The sequence below is a fragment of the Crotalus tigris genome, unplaced genomic scaffold (assembly GCF_016545835.1).
Source record: "Crotalus tigris isolate CLP2741 ecotype Arizona unplaced genomic scaffold, ASM1654583v1 scf7180000017792.2578787, whole genome shotgun sequence".
In the NCBI taxonomy this organism is placed as follows: Eukaryota; Metazoa; Chordata; class Lepidosauria; order Squamata; family Viperidae; genus Crotalus; species Crotalus tigris.
The window spans coordinates 161,214-185,064 of record NW_024096639.1 but is presented as its reverse complement, the minus strand read 5'-3'; the positions used below and the strand labels follow the sequence as shown (position 1 = coordinate 185,064).

General features: G+C 34.5%; 1 protein-coding gene across 2 annotated transcripts in view; it reads right to left on the bottom strand.

Annotated features, from left to right (window-relative positions):
- Positions 1-23,851, bottom strand: part of TRIM42 (tripartite motif containing 42) — a 101,972-nt gene that overhangs the window by 51,211 nt on the left and 26,910 nt on the right. The window contains exon 6 of one of the 2 annotated variants that reach the window (XR_005556583.1): positions 10,303-10,364. The gene's annotated coding sequence lies outside the window, so the exon portion shown is untranslated. Of the gene's footprint in view, positions 1-6,705; positions 6,932-10,302; positions 10,365-23,851 lie in introns of those variants that run through there. The other variant, XM_039342462.1, reaches the window with a different exon arrangement.

Below are 23,851 nucleotides of genomic sequence, written 5' to 3'. Positions count from 1 at the left end.
TTGCCATGCTTAAATTACTAATTCTTAGCAACAAGTATCCTGGAGAAATATAGGATTAAAAAAGTTCCCGCTTGTCCAAAAATGAACAAATCTTCAAATCTCAGTTTTATTGCATTTATCGGCTTTTATCAACCTTATGTTTGCACTATTTGTCAAATACTTATGGAAGGAAAACCTTGCATAGAAATAAATATGCTTTTTTGCTTGTCTTTTTCCTAAACATATGTCTTTTATATATATATAATTTTCTCACCTTTCCCTCCAAAAGACTTCACAAAATATAGCATTTTTTATTTTCATTAACCTACACATTTCATACATAGCTTTCTGTTTTATTTGTAAGTTTCAAACTCTGTGCCCAGTATACATATCTGAAACTTGAGAGCATGATATGACCATTTTGAAAAAAAATATCCGTCTTGTTCAGATGTTGGACTTTCCTTTTTCTGTCTAGTGGGTGCAGCCAATCTCAAAACACCCTCTTACTAGAAGGCAAACTGAGATGATTTCCTGCTATCCATGCCAGAAACTTCTATCAAATACCTGGTTTTCTTCCAGGTGCAATTTAAAATCCAAAAACAAGAGCATGGGCTGCAGCCACACAGTGATTTAGTTTTTAAGAAAATTAACACAATCTCTAGGAAGCCCAGACTAATATGTAGTGATGTAGGCAGCAGTCCCCAACCTTTCTAGCTCTGCAGACTGATGGCAACAGCAGAAGGGGGGAGAGGGGATGGTTTCATGTACAAACCTGGTGCTTGCACAAATGTAGCTTCACGCATTTGCACGCTCACCTACTGCTTGCATAGCCTGATTCCCGAAGGGCTGCAGTGTAGTACTGGAACCCAGACCAGGGATTGGGGACCCCTGATATAGGGAACTTGTAGCATTCTGTTTTCCAGTTTATTCATATATTCAGAATAGTTATTTTTTTTAAAAAAAAATCAGATGGATAAGAAGCTTGGCAGGTGTCAAGAGATTTTTAGCTATCTAGCCTTATATTGTTTATTCTGACTAGTAACTAGTCTCGTGGTATCATGGATTCCTTCTTGATAGCTGCTATTTTAGCAGAGTAGAAAAGGGCAACAGAAAACAAGAACAAATTGTCTTCCTTCGTTCATCTCATTATACGTCCAGACAGCATGCTTAGCTCTCAATTAAAGACCAGTCATCTATATTCTAGCAGCAAACTAAACTCAGTTTAACCTTCTGTTTGTTTGTGTGGCTATGTATATTTACAAGCCCCCAAAATAGATTAGTTCAGCATTATGTGTGAATCCAGCTGTAAAGTTGTTTTAGTTTCTCTGTATGCAAAGGTAGAATACCTTCAAGATGTGGCTCAATTACTACTTGCGGCATTCTGTCAATGGCCAAACTGTTTAAACCAGTGTTCTTCAAACCTGGCAACTTAGAGAACTTGAGCTTCAACTCCCATTATTCCCTAGCCGGCTGGTCTAAACTGCTGAGAATTCTAAATTGAAAGTAACCTGTCTATTTGTCCCTCATTGGCCTCTATATTGAGTCTTGTGAGGTCAGAAACTCTGGCAATTAATAAAAAAAGAAAAAAAAGACCTCCAAGGTCCCTTCTAACTCTGTTTTTGAAGAGATTGAACAAGATGCAAACTGGGAGAGAGTCTATTAATTCAGTTGAATTTAAGGTCTTCTATCTACCAATATGTTCCCACTTCAGAGTGAGAAATGAGTTAACTAATTTAAATTATTTTCTCTTTATTTCTCCTTCTTCCACTGAGACGGAGATGTATTTTTTATACAGCAACTTTTAAAAAATATAATCTTTGAATTAGAATTTCTAATTTGAATTTGAAGAAATACAAGCCAATCTTCTAGAGTCAGAAAAATTCTTGTTGAGAAATAGATAAAATGTCTTTTGTAATAGAATTTGTTTAAAGGACAGAAAGCCAGGTTCATGACCTAACACAACTTCACTCTAGCATTTGCCAACATTTTATTTGCACTGTTTTAATTTTGACCATTATATATGGTTTCTATTGAATAGTTTTCACATATTTTCTATTTGAATTCTGGCTTACCAGTAATTTTTAACCACTGCTTCAAAAAGCATTTGTAGTTGTTTGCCATCAAATACTTCTAAGACAGTCACAGATCAGCACATTATTCATGAGGCAGGAACAAGATTTTTTTTATTGTACTTCAGCAGATCAGTGAAGACCTGGACCAGAAATTTAAGATTGCCATCAACTCAGGAGCCTATAGATTTATAGAAGTAACATGCATAAATAGACAGCTATTTATTTTCCGATGCTAGAATCTATAGAGTTATTTTTATATGGATTTCTACACATGGTAGAGATTAATATTCTACTATTCCTGCAATGAAATCTTAATAGAAGCTAGCCAGATATTAAAATGCTGTTCCTGTTGAAAGATTTTAAGACCTGAAGGATGAATGGCAGTTTGATTATACAGAGGCTTGTTTGCCATTCTTTGAAGATGCTCTTTTATGTCAGAATAACTAAATCAATCAGCTTGCAGCATTGAGATGCATAGCATAAATAAATGCATCTGGATTTTTGGCAGCATCCCTATTAATATGCTATCACGAAAACAAGAAAAAAAATGAAGATGTAATATGAGATCCATAGACAAATGGCTTCCCAAGTTCCCCATTATATCGGGGGTATGAGAAATGGGGAAGATGTTGCCATCTTCTAAGTGGAGGAAAAATTGTCCAATTGTTTCTTGTGATAGGTTTACCATTGGTAGTGTAAGTGATACAATGATCCCCCCCCCACAAAGCAACAACAGCATTATCTTGAGTTTGCCAGGAGGTATTTGATATTATTGCTACTCCCCAACCTTTAAAAGTATTTTGCTGTCTCCTGAAATGCTAAAACAAACAGGAAAGAGCTGTTCCCTCCATTCAACTAGAACAGGGGTGTCAAACTGCCAGCCCGCAGGCTAGATGTGTCATGCCGAAACTGCGTCCACCCCATTACCAGCCACACATCACGTGGCGTTGTGAGTTTGACACCCCTGAACAAGAAAAACCATCTGAAAATTGTTACTGTGAATCTTCTACTCATGCAGGGCTTGGAGTAGTAAAAATTGCACTATTACAAGGAGAAAATTGTTTCACCTTCCTTCATAGTTTTAGTCTATGCTGTGGCCTTTTGGCTGGCTACTTAAAGCAAAACCAAAAACCTGAGCTATTGGAACAAGGAGAGAACTGAATGGCTGTCAGACACCAATCTTTTTACCACATATTATCATAGAAAGCATGATAGCAGAACAGTTTTGCAGCTAGGGGTTTTCTCAACAGTTGCAAATAGACTAGAGTAAAGTACCGTATTTTCCGGCATATAAGACGACTTTCTAAAGTGTGGAAATTGGCGCCGAAGTCGGGGGTCGTCTTATACGCCGAGTCGTCTTATACGCCAGAAAATACTGTAGAATAAAGGAGGTGAAGTAAGGTATACTGTTTATATAAGTTGGAAAAATCAACCAAGCAATTCCTGCTTTCTTATGAAATCTCCATAGAGCTTTGAGATGTTTTCCTATAACAGAGAAAAATCAGCCCACAAGTCCTACAGAACTGTAGTGATGCACCATCCATAATAGAAATTTGGCAAGCAATGGAAGCAAATGTTATTTGTGGACTATATGTCCATAGGATTGAGAGCATCTTAAGCATAACAGCAGGCTACTAACAGATTCTCCTGCTTTTATGTATCAGATTAGCAGCAGAAATAATTGATAAGGGGTTATTGCAATTTATACATAGAACATGTCTAGTTAGGCAATTTTTATCATGTGATTGCAAGGAGATACTTTGAGGATGAACCCTTATGCAGCAATGGAGAAAATTATTTATGCCAATAATATTTCAATTTTAGTGAGTTTTGGTTTAAGAATTAAATAACAAGCTAGCAATGCTGAGAAACATTAACTGAGTTACCATAATTGGCATCATATCTTCTGCCTTTCCTCCTTTTCCACAGGACAGCAAAATTGAATTAATTTCCCTAGAACAGCAAAAATGTTAAACCCATGATAGATTGTTGGAGTAGAAGAAATAAAGCAATATAATATTGCAATTGAATGTTCATGTAGCCTGCTTCACCTATGATCAAGGTTATCTGGAATAAAACAATCTTTTATAATTGTGTATCTAATTTGTTAAAAAAGTAAAAAAGCAAACATGGATTGAAACTTTTCTTCTCTGTGTGCAGGTTGAGGATTGTGACGAGATGTTTGCCTGCATTATATTGGGTGATTTAATGTAATTGCTTTTTTCTTGGGTCAGTGAGAATAGAAAAAGCCTGTATATGGTACATAAATAAATGGTCCAGTAATGTAATAACATTTTTCTCATGAATGTACCAAGAATCAAGATGGACACACCATCCACGTGCACGCCTGTACCTCTTAGTGCTTACAAATGAAATGTCTTTGCCAAACAAGCACTTTTGGTCAATAATCAGTAAACAATTTAGTGGTTATATTTCCAACACCCTCCAAGTGGTTAAAGTAGTTATATATTCCATCTGTAATGAAAGGGATGTTTCATGATAGACAAGTTCATCTTGGTTATTTCCTCTAAGCACCTGCTTTGCTGATTTGTTAATGTTTGTTGCCCTTTGCAATTTCATGCTTGAGCTACCACATATATTTATTATGTTACTGAATACAGCAGTCATAAAAATATTCCACTTTGTAAAAATGTAATCATTTTGCACAGGATCATCTTCTTGCACTGATCACTAACATCCATGTGTATATATATCTCCTATCATTATTATAGAGAATTATGACTTTACAAATTAGCACTTTCTATATCCATGTATGATCGAAAAATTAGCTTATATCTGATCTCATAATGATTATGAAAAATTAATGGAGACAAAATGAAGTCAGAGTTAGATCACACAATGCAATTCAAAATTGTTGCTGCTCTGTAGTACATAAATGGCTCAGCTTTTTCTCCCCACCTCCCGCCTTTTGATGTCTTTGATGCAACAACCAGGGAAAGTCCACACAATTATTTTGGCATGCTCAGTTCTTTAAATCTACGTCCACAGAACTTTAGCCCTGTGCTCATCCTTGATGGCCTTTACTGAATCTCTTCCAATTTAAATCACTTTAAAAGTATGATGGCCAAATTCTGATCCCAAAAGATTAAGTTATTGCTTCCTGTGATTTGCAAACTATATACTGTATTGTACTTATGTCTTTTTTTAGCAACATCATACTGCTGATACATTTGCAATTCATGATCAAGTATTGTTTTAGGATTGCTTTAATAAATCTTGCTATAAAATCAAGAGTCTCCTATTCTTCTAATATGCATTTGATTTCAATTTCCTAAATAAAAAACTTTACCTAAGTTTCATATTAAAGTTATTCTGCTACTTTTCACCATTTTTCTAATCTAAGATTGTTCTGAATTTTATTTCTTTCTTCTTCCCTAGCACTATTATTTTTAATATAAAGATTTAATTAATAAAACCTCACTTTTTATCAAACCTATTAAGAAAAATATTGAGTAAGGCCAGCACTGAATAATGTGGTATCCTATTCGGGACTTTGTTCCAGTTTGATGAGCACTGATAAATAGGGTTTAAAAGCAGGTAATCACCCTAACTCATCCAAACCACACCTCTAACTTGCTAATCAGCATGTCATGAAGTGCATTATCAAATGCTTTATTCAAGTCAAGAAAGACTATAGAGATATAATAAGCACAACTAGTAAACAAATCCCTGTTAAATAAAAAGGACAGGAGTTCTGTTTGATGAGGTTTTTTTTCTTGACAAATCCTTGTTGACTTCTGCTAGTTGTTGCATTTCTATTTTATTTACTTTATGATATGCTGTAGCATTCTCCTATGTATTAGTGTCAAGCAGACAGGTTTGTAGTTCCCAATCTTTCTGAAAATAGAAATAACATTTCTTGCACTCCAGTTATCTGTATTTCTCAAATCTAATATACAACAATAACCTATCAGTTAGTTACTTCAGTATCCTGGGATGCAGTCTATTTGACCCAGAGATTTCAACTAATTCCAAAGAAAGAGATACTCTCTGACCATGATTCAGTCAGCATCAATGGTCAGTCATGCCTCATTCATTCTGCTGCTTACAACCACCTTGCGAAGCACAACCTTCTTCTTCTTTCCAACCTTCTAACTGGACAGAATAGAGCAAAGATAGGTGTTTAGTGCCTCTCTTTCATCACATGACCAGTGAGTAACTGGTATACAAATGCTTTCCTTTTATTTTTAACATACCGAAAGAAACCTTTTTCATTCTTAAACTACTATACTGAACTTTGGCTTAGCTGAGACCATCCTATTGTTCTTTATATGGTGGTATCACAGCCCTTCATCCATCATCTACACGGAGCTTTTTGTTTGTTTGTTTTCTGATTCTCATCCAGCTTTTGTATAGTCATAATAACAACTTCTGCTTCTTTCATTTTTCTCTTCATAGAAATTGTTTGCAGTTCTGTTTTTAGTATCTCTTTCTCATTTTGTCTTCTTTTTCCTATCAGCTTCTCCTACAATGAACTCCTATGTATTATTGTACTGGGTTTATTTTTATTGATTTTGTAAAATTAATAAAAAAATAATAAAAAAGAACAAAACAGAAAAATAATACTGATAGTGATACATACATTGTCAAAGAGAGGGGAAAAAACCACATAAAAAGTGCTATAACAAAAAAGTGAAATTCCTGTTATTTCTGCTTTCTTAAGAAATTCTTTCCTATTGGTTAGCATTACACCATGAATAGTTGATCCTCTTGTGGCTTTGATACTGTTGTGGCTTTGCTCACACTCTGAGGGAGAAAATTGTCAATCTTGAGGTGAGTCTGATTCCTGGTTTCCATGATTCCAATCCATGCAGTTTTCTTCACAACATTTTCAGAAATGGTTTGCCATTGCCGTCTTCCTAAGTTCAAAAGGAAGTGATTGGCACAAAATCATGACAGGTGACCTCATTCATTCCTTCATCTATTGTATTTATATAGCTTCCCATGTCAGAAAGCATTATTCTGTGCTGTGTACAATGAAATACTTTTTTAAAATTAGGCTTCATATCTAAGGTAGGGGAAAAAATAACTCACTGTCTCCTTGTTTCTACCCTTGTGCCTTTAACTACAAACTCAAACTTGCTATTGTTAGAGCAGACAAGTCAAACTCGCGATGTCACATGATGTTGTGCGACATATCGGAACTTTTTCCCATTGCCAGCAATGGGGTGGGCGCGGTTTCGTCATGATGTGTCCGGCCTGTGGGCCGGCAGTTTGACACCCCTATGTTAGAGGAATTAAAATGCTGTGTCATTACTACATGCTTCTTTGAAAAATCTGCATTTGTTTCTGGAAAGCATCATTTATATTTTTTGTAGGCAGATAGATTACAGAGATGCAAATACTGTTTTTATTTTTTCCTCCACTCATTCTAACCCAAATAAGCTCTTCAGCGTTATCAATTTCATTCACTAGATATTGTTGAGTAGGAGTGATTACTTGAGGCATACAGCCGTCATTTTTTGAAATATTTTGAAACTTCTTATCATTTATTTGTTACTAACGTTTATCTAAGGCAAACGTTTCTGCTATAACAACTCTACATACTGTATATGAATGAAAACCTAGACTATTAAAAGGTAACAATCATTTATAGTGATGATACATGTAATATCCCAATGTTTTGAATTGCTCTGAACAAATGGGAAGGAAATAATAGTTTGTGGATGATAGCCCTAGCGCTTTTTTCTTTGTGAATGGTTTTCCTAGAAGAGACAGAGAAGTAACATTATGTGGGACTTTCCAGTGTCTGCTCTTTGCCATGTTTTCTTCTCATGAAAAGAACTATTAAAATGAATTTACTGGACTCCTGAGGGTGTAACTACATATTCAGATCCTTCTTCTGCCTTTATCACTGTTTGTGGTAGAGACCATTCTACCTTTGAGATAACTATCCTTTATATCAGATAGATACTGATGGTCAGAGATCAGTGATAAGGTGTAAGAATATATTCAGTACAACATCTCATGTCTTCTAGTTTAATATACTATTTTCAGGATGTGTCCTATCTCTAGAGGAGAAGCAAAATTTAGTGCCAACTGAACCCAGTCATTTTCTCTCTATTGCAGTTTATATCATCGTTTGCTAAAATATCTTAGAGCAACCCTGATTATCCACTTCTGGCTTATTGAATTTTGATTTTTTAAAAAAACATATGAAAACATTCTACCGTAATCCTCCTATAATTTGAATAATGTAGGCAAAGAGTGGGGACTACTCCCTGTGATATTTTAATGTTGGATAACCGTATTGGGCATATCAAGTGTGTAACAGTATGCAATAGCAGCTTCCTGTTCATGCATACAAGTTCAAAATTCATGAAGATTCTGCACAGCAATGTTTGCTTCCATTTGTTAAATATAGAAGGTGGAAGGGCCGGGTGACAAGAACAAAATAGACAGCACTGAGAGAGCAAGCACATCACTGTCTCTTCTCATCACATAAGACTAGGATGTCACTTAAATCAATATGTTGATTTAATGAATATGAGTCTTCTGATTAAATAGAACAAGTCTTCTCTTCCATATGACTTTTGCATAATAACTTCCAAAACATTTCTAACATGATATAGTTCAATATATTATTTCCCAATTATTTCCTATAAATATTTCCAAAATATTTCCCAATTATCCTACCCACAAGAAAATAATATGTTTCAGGATATTTCACCTCCACTTAATGAAGCACAATCTGTCTTTTAGAAGTAGGGATATTACCAGATGCATCTTCATCTTTCTTCAGGAGAGTGATCTCTGGAGTCAATATTTTTTATTGTAGAATAAACCATACTGTTTGAAAGGGTTTACAAGCCTCTAAAAGCTTGAACCATTTCTCTTTCTAACAAGAACTATGATTCTATGATTGTTGTTTGTACACCAACATATCATTTTAATTAATCTACAAGAACATAAAATAAACAATTTCATGAAATTTAAATACTTGTTTATCATAGTTCCCAAGCTGCCTGAGGCTGAAATGGAAGATGGTTCTGAAACTACTGAAATACTGTGATTTTCAAACTGAAATAGCAACAGTCTTAAATATAACTAGAGAAAATGTTGCATGCATCAGTTAAAGACTGAACCTGCAGTCTCATCATTTTTTATCTGATGAGCCATTTGTTCCTGTTCATAAGTTATACATCAGATGCAATTATCACTTAATCAATCTTAAGGTACAGAAACTGTATAATGAAAAACAGGTTCAATTAGAAAATTATATCACTTTATCAATATGCCATTAAATACATTATTTTTTAACAATGATCTGCATTCTTTCATGACTATAGTTGAAATGAGCAGTGCAAAATTTAGGTCAGGCCTATATTATTTATAGAAAAACATTTCTGATTTTCTTTTTATCAAAATATGAAACTTCAGGCCTTGAATAGATCATTAGTGATAAAACACCATATCACAGCAGTAAATACAAAATTAAAGAGGGGCTTCCAATTTAATGTTTATATACTGTAAATGCTTGTTTCTTGCTTATTTTACAGTATGGGAGATATTAAACTAGTATCCATGCTAATCTTATTTATCAAGCTCTTTATTCTCTTAATTGGATAAATTTGATGTAGCAAAAAATGCCAAGTGGTCTGTTCAGAAGAAAGGGGGGATTGTAATTCTCTGTGAATTAAATTTAAAAATTATGCCTATTTTTTATTTTAGTGCACATAATAATATAGAGAAGAAATTAGATGGTCTAGGGAAAGAATTACATTTTCAACTAATAAATTTGAGGTCTTAAATTATTTTTAAAAATAGTTGTATTAACTTAGAAAAACTTTATTTAAAGAACATGTCACATTTTGGTTTTAAAATGTGATCATTTGTTGTATTTTAGAATCTATTGTTAAAATTCAGGAGGCTTTATATTGAATCACTCTTTAAAAAATTTAGCCAAACCCACTCATTTATAAAATTATATCCTGACCAGTAAATCGAAGGAAATTATTAAGCATAGAGTTTGACAGGAAATGATAAGACATGATATAAGGTTAAGTTTCTTATTAGAAAGAGATTGACAAAAAGTATCTCTCCTACCTCATACACTAGTTTACATATAATTTCAGTCGGATACTATGCTTAAAAATGTCACTGTATGGCTGTGGAAGGCAGAACTCTCTCTAATTCTTCTTAAGATAATCTTATTTTTCTATAGCAGGCACCAGAAATATAGTGGATAGTACCAAACCACTTTGTCCATGGTATTTATTTACTTACTTACCATACAGTATATCTGTACCACTCTATAGTATGCCCTCTGTGAAAGACGGTGACTGTATATTTCTAGAAGGAAAAGAACTGATAGGTTGACAAAAAATCAAATGACCCTGTTTATGCTTTAATGAATATATTTATATAGCTACTATTAAAATAAGTGTTTAATTCTAGCTATATGAAAGTTTTACACTGAGTACCTTAACAAAGCTTTATATCATAATTGATTTTAGCAGATAAAGATGAGGTTGATTTGAGAAATATTTATATAGCAAACATGAGCTTCTATCCGAAAGGTGTATTTTGAAACCCTTATTGAATGTAGAACACAGAAGTCATTTTTATGTTGTTTTTTTCTGACCATTGGCCATTCTACTACTACCTGTTGATTTTGAATGAAAATCTTACCTTTAAATTTTTTGGAAATGTTGTTTGGGAACTGGGTATGCAAGACCAGCTTAACCAAGGTGCTGGTTACAATCAGAATATGGGACAGGGACCCAAAGCAAAATATTTTGGACTTCTTCCAAGATTAATTGCACTATTCTGTTGTGTCTAGATAGACTGGTTAATCCCATTACTGGAGATTTCTGGCAGTGAGTACCTGAGGAAGCTAGGAGGAAATTACTCTGTGAGGCATGCAATGACTCTTATTTTTTTCTGGAAGTGGACATTAAATGCATTTTTGGGATATGGTGTTCTTCTAGGTTCAAAATCCAGAAATTTGATGGCTTTAATTGCCAGATCATCTTTCATAAATTCTACAAAACACTATCCAAAATTCTTTTGGTGGGAAACATGTCCCCTGGTTTCCAGAAATATACACTGTGGAGTTGAAGACATGTGATTCCAGCTCCTGGTTATGGTAAAGATCAGACAGCTGACTGACAGGTTTTCCACTTCTAATGGCAATAAATAACTCATGTTCTGCATTGTGAGGAGCAGATAAGAGACAGCTAACAGAGAGGAGATGAATAAGATGTGTGTTTAGGAGAGAATATAGGAATATTGTAAGAACTGGAAACTTGAATGCATGCATGGGAATGTGTTGGCATATTATGAATGGTCCCTAACCCAGCAACTGTGGAAGTACCTGTGGCATACAAAAAATCATGAGGACTTTAGTTGGTTGCTTGAGCTTGGTTGTTTTTCTGCAGATTTTCTCATTACTCAACTGGGTAATATCATGTGCTAGAAGGGAGTTGGGTTTGCTCATTGTTTAAATGTAGGCAGATTGCCCTGCCAGTGTTGGTGAAAATGTTCTTGGTAGTTCCTTGATTGGGATATTGTTTACTACATTATTGTTGGTCTGGTATTAATACTGGTGTTTATCTCTGCTTATCTGGTGTTAATTGCTGATCAGGAAGTATTTAGGTCTTTTTTTTTTAGCTTTTCAATGGAATGTAGATGTTACTTATGTCTATGTGCCTGTTGATGGCTGATTTGTCAGATTGCCAATCTTTCAGGAATTCTTTAGAATTTTGTACTAACCTTGGTCTAGGACAGGGTAGGCAACCTTGGCTCTTTTATGACTGGTGGACTTCAAATCCCAGAATTCCTGAGCCAGCCATGGTCTAGGGTGCTCATAGTTTCCCAGTTGATTAAGTCTGGTTAAGTCTGTCCATGTGTTGTTCAATTAAGTTTTAATTGATGAAATTAATTTCATCATGTCTTCTGAGTCCTAGTTGGTGTTGATTGATGTGCACTGCTAGTTTTCTGCATTTCTGTCCAACAGAGTGGCTGTTATAGTCCTTATACTTTATGTTGTAGATGACTTCTGTTTTTTGTTCTGGAGCTACTCATCCTTTTGGTTTTTTAAACTGTTCTGGAGGCCTTTAATTGGGCTCTTTGGTATGGTGATGCAATGTGATTGTAATATTTTGTTGGTTGTTATTGAGTTGTATGACAGTGTTTTATTTTTCATAGCTTGCATTGATTTTGTTGTAGTGGGCTGAGTGGCACTGCAGTTGTTAAGACATCATGTGACTGAATCAGACATTGCCTCATTTTGAAAATCACCTGCACTGCATGATTTACTTGCGATATGGTACCCATAAGAGAAAAGTTCTAGATGGGGGATGAAGCCATTAACATTAAATTTCCTGTTCTTCATTATGATCCACTGCATTTTCAAAATTACAATAAAAATGAGCTTTATTTTTTTGAGCTTAACAGAACATTCTTTTTGTTTTTTGTATTTATTCTGTGATATGAATGGATCATTTTCTATGTTTTTGCACTGGATTATTAATATATTTTAAAATTAAGACAAAGAGGCTTACTGTTTTCTATCAAGTAATTCTCAGTACTTGTGACAGTACACTGCATCTCATATTTACAATGTTATTGTTCTTTTTAAAAATATAGTCTTCCTTTTTTTTCCAGCTGTCAGCCTAATAAAAAAAATTAAATAACCGGCAGCTTTATGACTGTGTATTTTCAAATCTTGCAGCAATGAAAAAATTGTTTCACACTTTATCCCTACTTGGAAAAGGAAATCTACAAATTTAATTAATCCAAATGGTGCCATGTGTATAATGTAACATTTTCCTGTGAAGCACTCCTGTGGAATCAGCTGGCAAATTAGTAAACTGTTACTCAGTGATGCCGAGTTCATTCATTTATGAAAACAGATTTGGGAAATGCATCAAAAGTAGTTTTGTATGCCAGAGACATCCTTGACAAAGATAATGATTTCCACCGTTATATGTAATCTATTTGGATTATTGCAATGTGCTTTACATGAGTCAGCCCTTGAAGACAACCCAGAAAGTGATCAAGAAAGTAGGAACACCACAGCAATTGCCTATGTAACACATCTGTTGTGCACAAGCTATATTTTTATCCAGTTTCTATCTATGTGCAATTTAAGATATTGGTCATCATCTTTAAAGCCCTATATGGCACAGGGTCAGGTTATCTGCAGGACCATCTTTCCGTAAGGATATCTACTCATTCTACCAGGTCAGATAGGGTGAATTAGCTTTTAGCCTCTTTCCCTAAATATTGCTATCTTATGGGAGATACCTTCTTGGTGTTATCACTTCAGTATTGAGATTCCTGGTACAGGCAGTAAATGTTCAGAGAGAAAAGATAAACAATACCCTTGGTCCCTTCAGGAAATGTAAGGTTGTCACCTCTGCAAAAATATAGATCTTTGCAGATCTATCAGAACAAAAAAAGGTTCTTTGCAATAGGATGTTGGTTGATTGCTTTGTGTGTGTGTGTGTGTGTGTGTGTGTGTGTGTGTTATGGAGTCAGTCTTCCAGTTTCATTTCCCCCCCCCCCCCATATATATAGTTGACAAGTCTTTCGAATTCAAGCTAAATGGATATGGAAGGCAGTGTTCAGAGAGAAGTCAAGAGTTGATTTTCCTATATAAAACCCAGTATTTTTAAAATTATTGATCCAAGAAATTGATATTCCCACAACAAACAAAGAATGCTTTATCAACTATTTATATTTTTTTTTTCAGGCACCTAAAGCCAAAACAGTTGTAATAGGCAGTGCCTTGAGATCAGACATGAAGGTTAGAGCTAAGTTAAACTCAAGCAGCCAAAAGGGTTTGACTGACCTCATCAAAGCTAGCCTCATTACTGAAACATTGTGGATGTTTTGTATAGCAAGATGTGTGTCAAGAGAAGAAAGAACACATCATGTTAACAGCAAAACAATTTAAGCTGATTTCAGGTTACTTCCACCGTATGCTGGAGATGAGACACAAGTGACATCATCAAAGTACGTTCCTTAATAATGGTTAGCAAACCATCTTTATTCTCCATTTACAGTGTCACAAATATTACCTGTTTTTTTTAGTCCAAGAAAAAAAAAAGGCTGAGCCAAGCTATGTCAAGTCCTTGAACAACAAAATGGCCCAGTCTTGAGTTACAGCAAAACTAATTGAAGAACTCCAAAAGGTGTGTTTTGAGCTTAGAGAACACATAATGGGAAGGCTATGTATTCTTTAAACTCAAATTACACATTATGGGTGGAATAGAATATTTGGTTTCAAATAAGCTTTCATTTATAATAATAATTTATAATTATATTTATTTATAATGATCTCATTGTAATAAATATGCTGAACCAAACTTTTGACAGTTTAGATTTTGAATTGCTGGTTACTCATTTCATTTTTTAAAATGTATGTCTCATGGAAAAATTACAGGTTTGACAGGAATCTGTAAAAGTTTATAATCTTCCAGTCTCTTTTGGATAATTTTATTGCTTTATCTACCAGCATTTATTTGTATTTTATATTGCTATGTTAAAGTTTGTAATACCCAGATTGCAAATTTTAATATTTTGGCATACATCTGATAAAACATATACATTCTTTAATTTAAAATGGACTCTTAGCCAAAATTCTTTGTTTGTATGTATCTTTTCTAATTACTGATATTGTCAGTGTAGTTTTAGATATCTGAATGCCAGTTCCCTTGTACTGATTAAAAATTGCAAGAAAGTTATTTCAATGTTGACCTTTTTAAATAATTATTTTAGCTAGCATCTGACTTTATGTTGAATACTGTTTTTTGTTGCTGTTGTTATCTAGCAATAAGAAAAAGGAAACATAATTTTTGCACCCTGGTCCCTTATGGACTTTTCACCGAAAAAGAAAAAAATAAATTATGATTTATGGATTTGATGATTAGAAAGGGTAGATTATGGAAAGAAGAAAATGATGTAACCTAATCAAGAGAGAAGACAAAATATGAATGTATAAATAATTGTTGTTAAGAAGATCAGAAACCATTTCTTTTTTCTTTTCTGTTATTTTTTAATTTCATTTCACTTTTTTATTACTTTTCTCTAATTTAAAATTTGTATTTTTTTACTCAGATACGTATACACATATGCACATACTGCATCTTGAGTAAGAAGCTTAGAGGATTATTCACTTTGAATGTTCTTAGAGTCTGTTTATTAAAATGCTTTCCCCTGCTTAATGAAAAATATGTAAGTTTTTAGCCGTCTATATAATAATATTTGGACGGAACTGAAGCTACTATATTTTAATTTCATTGGTATGACACAGCTAAAAGTGTACAAATATTCTTTGAGCATCTGAGCATAATAAAGTAATCGTTTATAAAGCCCAGCCTTTTCAGTGATCTTGTTGCATATCAGAAGTCCTGGGATATAGTATCATTGTGTAATATTGGTATATTTGTAGTCTTTGAACCATTTTAATCACTAAATATGGCTAATTGATCTCAATCAAGATATGAGGATTTTCTTCTCTGGAAAAAAATAATCACATGTAAATTAAGATCTACATTTAAGTTGATGACTAATTGTTGCATAAAATTTTATTTACAAGTTTGGGAACTGTGATGATTGTAAGAAATACTTGGCCAATGGGTGTAAATAATAGTCTGGTTGATGCTTTTATGTTCAGTCTACTTTTTCATCTCACAATGTGTTTCAGTCCAGTTTAACATTTACACAAGACCAATCTAATTTACCTTATTTGTAGAGCTATTGAAAACATCACTAGCATAGTTGTAAGTTTCAAGTCTATCGCTTGTAATAAATCAACAATCAATTAGTACTGTAATCCTTTCAATAGGCTTACATTTATGATTGCCATTATTTTCATCCTATGGGAAAATCCCATTTGGATGGAAATCCATTTTGGTTTATGTTAGGCTTCTATTGTTTTTCTGATTCTATATTAGTGGGGCTTCTCCTTTTAATTGTAATCTTTAATTCTTTTTAGTGGTGTCTGATAACTAACCTTTAAGGTGTTCTGTTATCATTTTTTCTCTCATCCGGAACATTTTCCCAAGGAAAGATTTCTTACACTTAAATTCAAAATCTTCATACATTTTTAATAAAATGTTAAACAAAATATGTGAAGTATTTCAAAAACCTATTTCCTGTCACTCTGGTCCATTCAAAAGCTTTCCAAAATCTATATTCAAACCATCTTTTTGCTGCTCATTTCCAAGTAAAACAGATTTTCTTTAAGTTCTAAACTTATATAAAGTTTCCTTCACCATGGGTTGAAGATCACCCTCTGTCATGAAGCTTGTCCTTCTAAAGGTTCTTAATTTCCAAAAAGGAATTTACAAGCTTTTTCCAATAAAGGTAATTAAGTTGGGAAATGGGCGAATCCAACATTCTTTTGAAGGTTCTGAACTGACTCCTCTGGCTGACTCTCCCGGCTTGCAGAGTTCTAAAACTTTCTGGAGGCCACTGTTTCACAGTCTCATCTGTAAGGACCACTCTGGGCAATCCCAAATCATCTCCTTAATCTGGAGAGAAGTTCAGGGAGCCAATTTATTCACCAGCTCTCCTTTCTGCCATAGTTGTCAGCAGGACTTTTTTTGTCATAGAACACCCAGAGTGGAGTTCTGGCACCTTTTTTGAATGGAACCTTGTAGGGTAGGCAAGGCGGATTGTATGATGTGTGTGAGTTCCGGCACCTCTTTTTTTTTTTTTTTTTACAAAAAAAAGCACTGGTTGTCAGTTCCACTAAAAATGAAGTTGTCTTCAATCCACCACTGCTTCCATGAAAATCAAGTTTATCTCTAGCATTATCTCTTTCTCTAGCAACTCTATCTCTATTTTTATCCCTTTCAGCATTTATACCTGTCTACATAGAGAGACATACAGAATCATCCTTGCAATTCAGTGCAAATTAATTAGAAGCAGCACAGAAACAAAATAAAGCCCAAAAGGGCCAGGTGGTGTTTTTTTTTAAGCTTCCAGGAAACACCAGACACCTAGAGAATAACTATTGTCAAGACAATGATGATATAGACCAGGGGTAGACAACCTTGGCTCTTCCATGCTGGCTCAGGAATTCTGGGAGTTGAAGTCCATGAGTCATAAAAGAGCCAAGGTTGCCTATCCCTGATACAGACATTCAACTTTCAAGATTAATTACAGGAAAATTGAGTGGATAAGAAAATGTAAATTATTTACAGTCTAATTGCATACAATATTGTAATAGGAGATAGTTTTATTTATATATAGAACAAAAAAAATAAAACATCTTAATTGAAGATCCTGAAATAAAGAAATGTGTATTTGAATGCAATTAATATAAGAAAATTGTTATATTCATGATGAAATCCTTTCATGCATATCTTAGACTAGTTCACATTTTACATTGTAGTCATTTGACAATTATGATTATCACATTAAAGACAGGAGAGAGAGAGAACAGTCTATGCTCAGTGTTTACAGAAAGTTCCTGATTCAATTCCCAGCATATTTTTATAGTACTAGGAAACAGGACATGTGGGCAAGCACATCTATGAGTTCAACAAATATAGCCATTTCATGCAGCAGTTAGGGAGAAGCACTAGTGAAGTATTGGGGGGGAAATCTGGGTCAGGGTTCTCTCATAGCAATAGCACTTAGACTTATGTACCACTTCATAGTGCTTTACAGCCCTCTCTAAGTGGTTTGCAGAGTCAGCATATTGCCCCCAACAATCTGGATCCTCATTTTACCAACCTCAGAATGATGGAAGGTTGAATCAACCTTGAGCCGTTCAGAATCTAACTCCTGGAGTAAGCAGTGAGTTAGCCTGCAGTACTGCATTCTAAACACTACACCATCACAGCTCTTCTCTACAGCCACCATCGCTTTTAATCAACTATTGCTTCAGTCAGGGTCTATATCTGGAATGACCATGCATGGTTTTTAACAATCTTTTCAACCACTTAAATGTTTTGGATTGACTTGGCTGAGGAAAAGGCTGTTGTCGCATCCTGTATACTACTGACAAGAGTTCATTCACAGATATACTACATAAAACATTTTAATTTAAACATATTTTCATTTTAATGAAATACTGAAAGCTGAAGTAATTTATGATTTGCTAATCCTACTCATTTTAGCTTAATCTTCAAAATCCAAGAATAAAGAAAACATGTGTTATAAAACTCATCAAGTACCTTGAAGTCAGTATAAATTAAATAAAAATTATGGCAGTGTTGAATTAATGCAATCTGTTCTACTTTATTAAATGAATGATAGCTGAACAAAATGAATTCATTACATTTGTATGTAATCATAAAAGCAACTGTATTGGAAAGATTCCATTCAGATATACAGAAGGCAGAAAGCTTCAGGTTCCCTTTATTTTCCTTCTCACTTTCTCAGACACAACTGAGGAATACATCAGAAATTTCTATTTACATTGCGGGTGAAATACAATTCCCTAATGCATCAAAATCTTTAACTGTTTAACTGTAGTTAGATAAATAAGCTAACTTCATAATCCCTAATTAGTAGTTTATTTCCATTTATTGAAGCTTAACCACATTAGAATAGTATGTATGTTAAACTGCAGCTAATCTAAACTGAAAGTAGGCACTTCCAAACATTTCTTTGTAAACTCAATTATATACTCCACAGGTATGAGTGAAATGGTAGCCTAAGGCTGATTCGCATAGTTCAGTGATTGCTTTGTTTTGCTCTACATGATTGATTTGTCAGTAACTAACTGAATAACATATCAGGAACAAACAGAAAATGTTCACTTTCTTTTCACATACTATGCTTTAAACTAAAACAACAACCCACCTACTATCATCTTCCTTTTCTCTCTGATTTTCTTTAAAGAGCTCAGTTACTAGTTCCAATTTATTAGCCTTCATTTATCACCATGGAAATTGTCACCTTTTTTACTTGCAACCTCAGCATTTTCACCATGTCCAGTTAGTAGTTTATGTATTACTCTTGTATTGGTTTAGCAAAGAAAAGGACAGCCTTTAAACTAAGATATACTTGCTGTTTTGTTGAATTGTTCAACTGAGATATTGTTGAACAAGCTTTGGAGTGGATAGCTTCAAACTGATTGTATTACAAACAAAAAGACTGACTCTTGGCTTTATAAATGAAAGCAAAAATTCATGGACTCAAATAGAATAAGCCATTGAAACAAATCCTTTGCACCAAGGCAGGACTTTTCATCCATTATACTTACAGATGAGTCCAAAAAGAAAAGAGGTTCAAAAAAGTTGGAAGAAATCAATTGCTATCAATTCCTCACTTTTGTCTGTTCTTATGAAAGGTGCATTTCATTCAATTTTAACTCATAATTCCCAATCCTTGATGATAAGAGTAGATTTTTCTATCTAATCCATGTCTTTGTAAGTTCATTGTTTACTAATGCCCTGTATATGAGCATGTCCTTGAAGGTAACTAGATTCTTCAGCTAGTGCTGAGCAAAGCTGCCCATCACAATGGAATAATTTATCTGATGTTTATCAGTATAAATTTGTTCATTCAAATAAAAGCAAAGGATATACAATTAGAATCTTCTGTACAACCAGGATGGTTATATAAGAGTAGTGGTTTCATGAAAACTGCAAAGAGGTTTCCCAGGAACATAGGCATCCATATAGTGAAAAGAGTTTAAACTAGCAATATGACAGCCTGAGATTTGGAAACTCTGCTTCTGTTAATACACTTTAGAATGCACGTAAGGTGTTTTTGTAGCCCGGCCACATTATAGTCATATACACACTGGTGATTTATAGCAACCTAGGACTCAGAGCTGGCTGCAGCAAAGCAGGACAAGTTATGCTAACACCTGCCCCACAATGTTGTTGATATAGAACAGGGGTGTCAAACTACTGGCCCGTGAGCCGGATGCATCAGAGCAAAACCATGCCCATCCCATTGCCGGTAATGGCAGAAAAGTTGCAACATGTCAAGTGACTATGCGAGTTTGACACCCTTGATATAGAATCTCTCCTTTACTTACTTATATTGTGACATCACTTGTGAGGGTGGGGCTATGATAGGAATATTAATGTACTTCCTGTTCCTTTCTTTTCAGCAGAGAACTAGCCAGTCAACCCAGCTAGTTTGTTTTCTGCAGATAAATGGCAATTACTATGGTAACTAAAAGCAGAGCAGCTGCAGCCCAGTGATGTTGTTCTGTTTTTTGTTGCAATCTAGTTCATTCCAATCTGGGTTTGAAAGTACACAGGGCGGTTTCTTGAAGCAGAGCAGAAGCTTATTTCTGAAAGCACAATACAAGTAAAGTAGAAGATCAGCTATTTGGAGGTGGACAGAAATCAATTTTCCCAGGGTAATTTCTTTTACAGAAAGTCCCTCTTTTGGTCCTTGAAGGCATGCAAAGCGAGCCCCCCTCCCAGGAATTCTTGAGAGTGCAGTTTAGCTGGTTGACTAAAAGGGAGGACTTTATGCTTAGGCACCAAATTTGTGATTTTACCTTTACCACTCAGGGTGATGATTTTGGGAGTGAAAGATCTTAAGAAGAAATCTATTGTGGAAAGGGGAAATTCTTGATATATTGAAGATATTTTCTTTATTTGAGGAGGCTGATACCTTTTGTTAATCTTAACCTTGTTTAAACATGTTTTTCAACCTTGATGTTAAATCTAATTTAAATGCTATCTATAATCTTTTGCCTAGAATTCAACTGAAAGGTCAGGTGAGGGGTGGGGGAAAGGTTGAATGGTGGAGAGTTTGGTTTCCTTCCCACAGTGCATTTTCTTTAATTTTTACTTCCTTCTGCTTATTTGTTTTTAATTCTGGGAATTAAAATGTCTATAATGTAAGATGTATCCATCCAGACAGGCATTTTTTTTAAAAAAAAATCTGTTCCAGTGTTAAGATGGCATGACATAGGTTAGGAGCAGTTTAAAAGATAGGTAGAAATATCCCCTTGTAATCATACAGTCCATATATGAAATGCAAAAAAAAGAGTAAAGCTTGTTAAGTAAAAACCAAACCAAAACAAAGGTAAAGGCAGGATAGAAAAGAAAAGGAAATCTTTCAGGTCATTCATATAACTATTCAAACCAGGGTTCTTCATCACTTACACATTCTTGTCCTTACCTATTCTTATTTTATCATATATATTCAGTCCCTTGTTTGGGTGATATTTTTTTTAAAAAAATCAGTGTTATTAAACACAGTCAAACACAAAGACAAAGAGATTTGCGTATTTAGCTTAAAGAACAAAATCCACTTTGAAATGGATTAATGAATTGACATTTCAAATACTTCTCTCACTTGATTCTCTCTCTTTAGCTCTTTTCAGCATTTTCCAATTCATATTTCTCTATTCTACAAAGCATATTAAGAGAAAATCTCATTGTATGTTTTGTTTTTCACTTTGTAACTATTGAATGAAAGCTTTCTTAGAAGTCATAAAGCAGACAATGTTTATTTCCAAACCAGATTTCTTACAGGCAGGTTTTTCAGTGATATGCAGAATTAAATAAACTATAGACACTCAATGTCTCTGAAGATTTATACAGCAGATAAAGCAGTAGATCTCCTCAGGGGAATTAACAGAAAAATAAGATAACACATATTTGTCACACAGAAAAAGAGAGAGAACAGAAAGGGAGAGAATAAGATTAGACAGAAAGCTCCTAAATAAAGCAATTGGGAGACATAGTCCTAGAACTTTGGTAAGTAAAAGAGCTATAGATTTAAGAACTATCAGATATTCTCTTCTAGAGAAAAGTAAATTGGATAAAACAAGATTGGACCCAATTTAGACAAAACTGGCCAATTTTTGCTTATTGTACTATGAAAACCACTAAATAATTAATTCCCAATCTATAATTCAGGAGGCTCCAATCTGATAATAGTAGTATTTACTAAGATAAGTTTTTTTTAAAACAACAACAACAATATAATCATCAAGACTGTATTGCAGCATCCTGATGAGATTAATGCTGCATTGAGTCAACAGACACAAAGCTTAAACAAAAACTAAAGCATTGAGCTAGTAGAGTAAAACAACGATATTTAGTAAATGCAACAAAAGACCAAAAAAAATAGCTTTGTTCCACTTATACTTGAGGAATCAGGGCTCTTTCTCCCAATTTTCTACAATTTAAGGCAGTTTATTTAAGTTGCCTGTTCCAAGAGAGAAAGATCATGGTTTCATCTTTGGGTTTCCAAGAGTAGTTTGGAATCTTAAGTATCTGAACTTGAACTAAATCCAAGCAACTGTTAGAAGGCAACAAAAATTTATATATCTCTATATCTCTTTCCTGTCATCTAATAGTTGTTCAACTTTCTGAGCACAGACCTTGTAGATCTAATTTTTCTAATCTAGGAAATTTAATAATTTCACTGTGAAAATGGGTAGAATTTCTAGTTGCAAGGAAACAAAAATTTTTGATATGAGAGAGATTGCAAGTAGACATAGGCAGTTATAGAATGGATCCCACTTTATAGAAAATGTCCAGGAAAGAGACCTAAAGCAAGATGGATCAACATTAGCAAGTATTGTGGGCCCAATTGGCAAAAGAAAGCTCAGGACCATATTGGTTGGAAACATGCAGAAGAGGCCTTCATCCTGCAGTAGATGGACAATGGCTATAATGATGATATGTATTATTAGGGGTGCAAGATCTGAGCTGAAAACATCTAGATCAGCGGTTCTCAACCTATGGGTCGCGACCCCATTTGGGGTCGATCGACCATTTTTGGGGGGTTGCCAAAGAAGGCGATCCGCCATTTTCTCCCCTCAGGGGGTGGCGCCGCGCGTGCGCACCGTGCATGGGGGCAGTGCCGCGCATGCGCAGAACGTGTGTGTAACGGGGGTCGCCGTCACACAAACGTTGAGAACCACTGATTTAGATAATCACTGGTTTCTACAATCTAATGGTCAACTAAATTCTTGCAGCTCACATCTAGTAATTAGATTAATCTCATTCTCAGGCAGAAATAAGATTTTCAATCAGGTTTAAAATTGGTCATGTTTCGCCTTCTGATGATTAGGGTAACTGAAAACACTTCACAGGATATACACTGTGTAAAACCAGAGAAATTTCAAAATATTCAAATATGTGAACCAGTTCTCTGTGTGGATGCCACTTCCAGAAGTCCATTCTGGGCCTAGGCAACAAAAAATTAGCTACTGTCCAGCTGAACTGGTTCGAACTGACTGAATCCCACCACTGGATGGAACTCATGTATAGTCTTGTATATGGGGGGCTTGATATAATGTAAAACATCTATATCTTTCTGTCCAAGTGTTTAATGAAAGATGGACATACCATTCTGATAGATAAGCAAGTATAAAGAAATTGGCTTATTAATCTGAAACCAGAAAGAATTGAAGCAAATATTATTTTTTTAAGAAATAGAATGGGACTGATGTTGAGATATTTTGATATTCAATGTCACTATGATGGGTTTTTGCTTGCAAGAAAAAATGCACTTAATACATGGGAATCAGTTATCAGTTCACTGTTGCTTATTGCATTCACTGCTTTAAACATTTCAATGTCAGTGTATTAAACATGCCTAGAAAATGCAGCTAACCACAAATAATATTCAAATATTATTTGAATGGGGTACTTCTGGTTAAAATGCTTAAGGTCACAGCTCATACTTAGATACTTGCATTTGGACTTGATGACCTCCAAGATCCCTTCCAACTTTATTATTATTATTATTAAGTTGCAGTTGTAAACTTATCTATCTATTTATTTAGGTACAGGCCATCCTATAAACAACGGGCACAGGGATATTATTTCATACATGTTCACAATGATGAGATTTCTTTAATGTAAAAAAACCCTGAGATGTTCAAA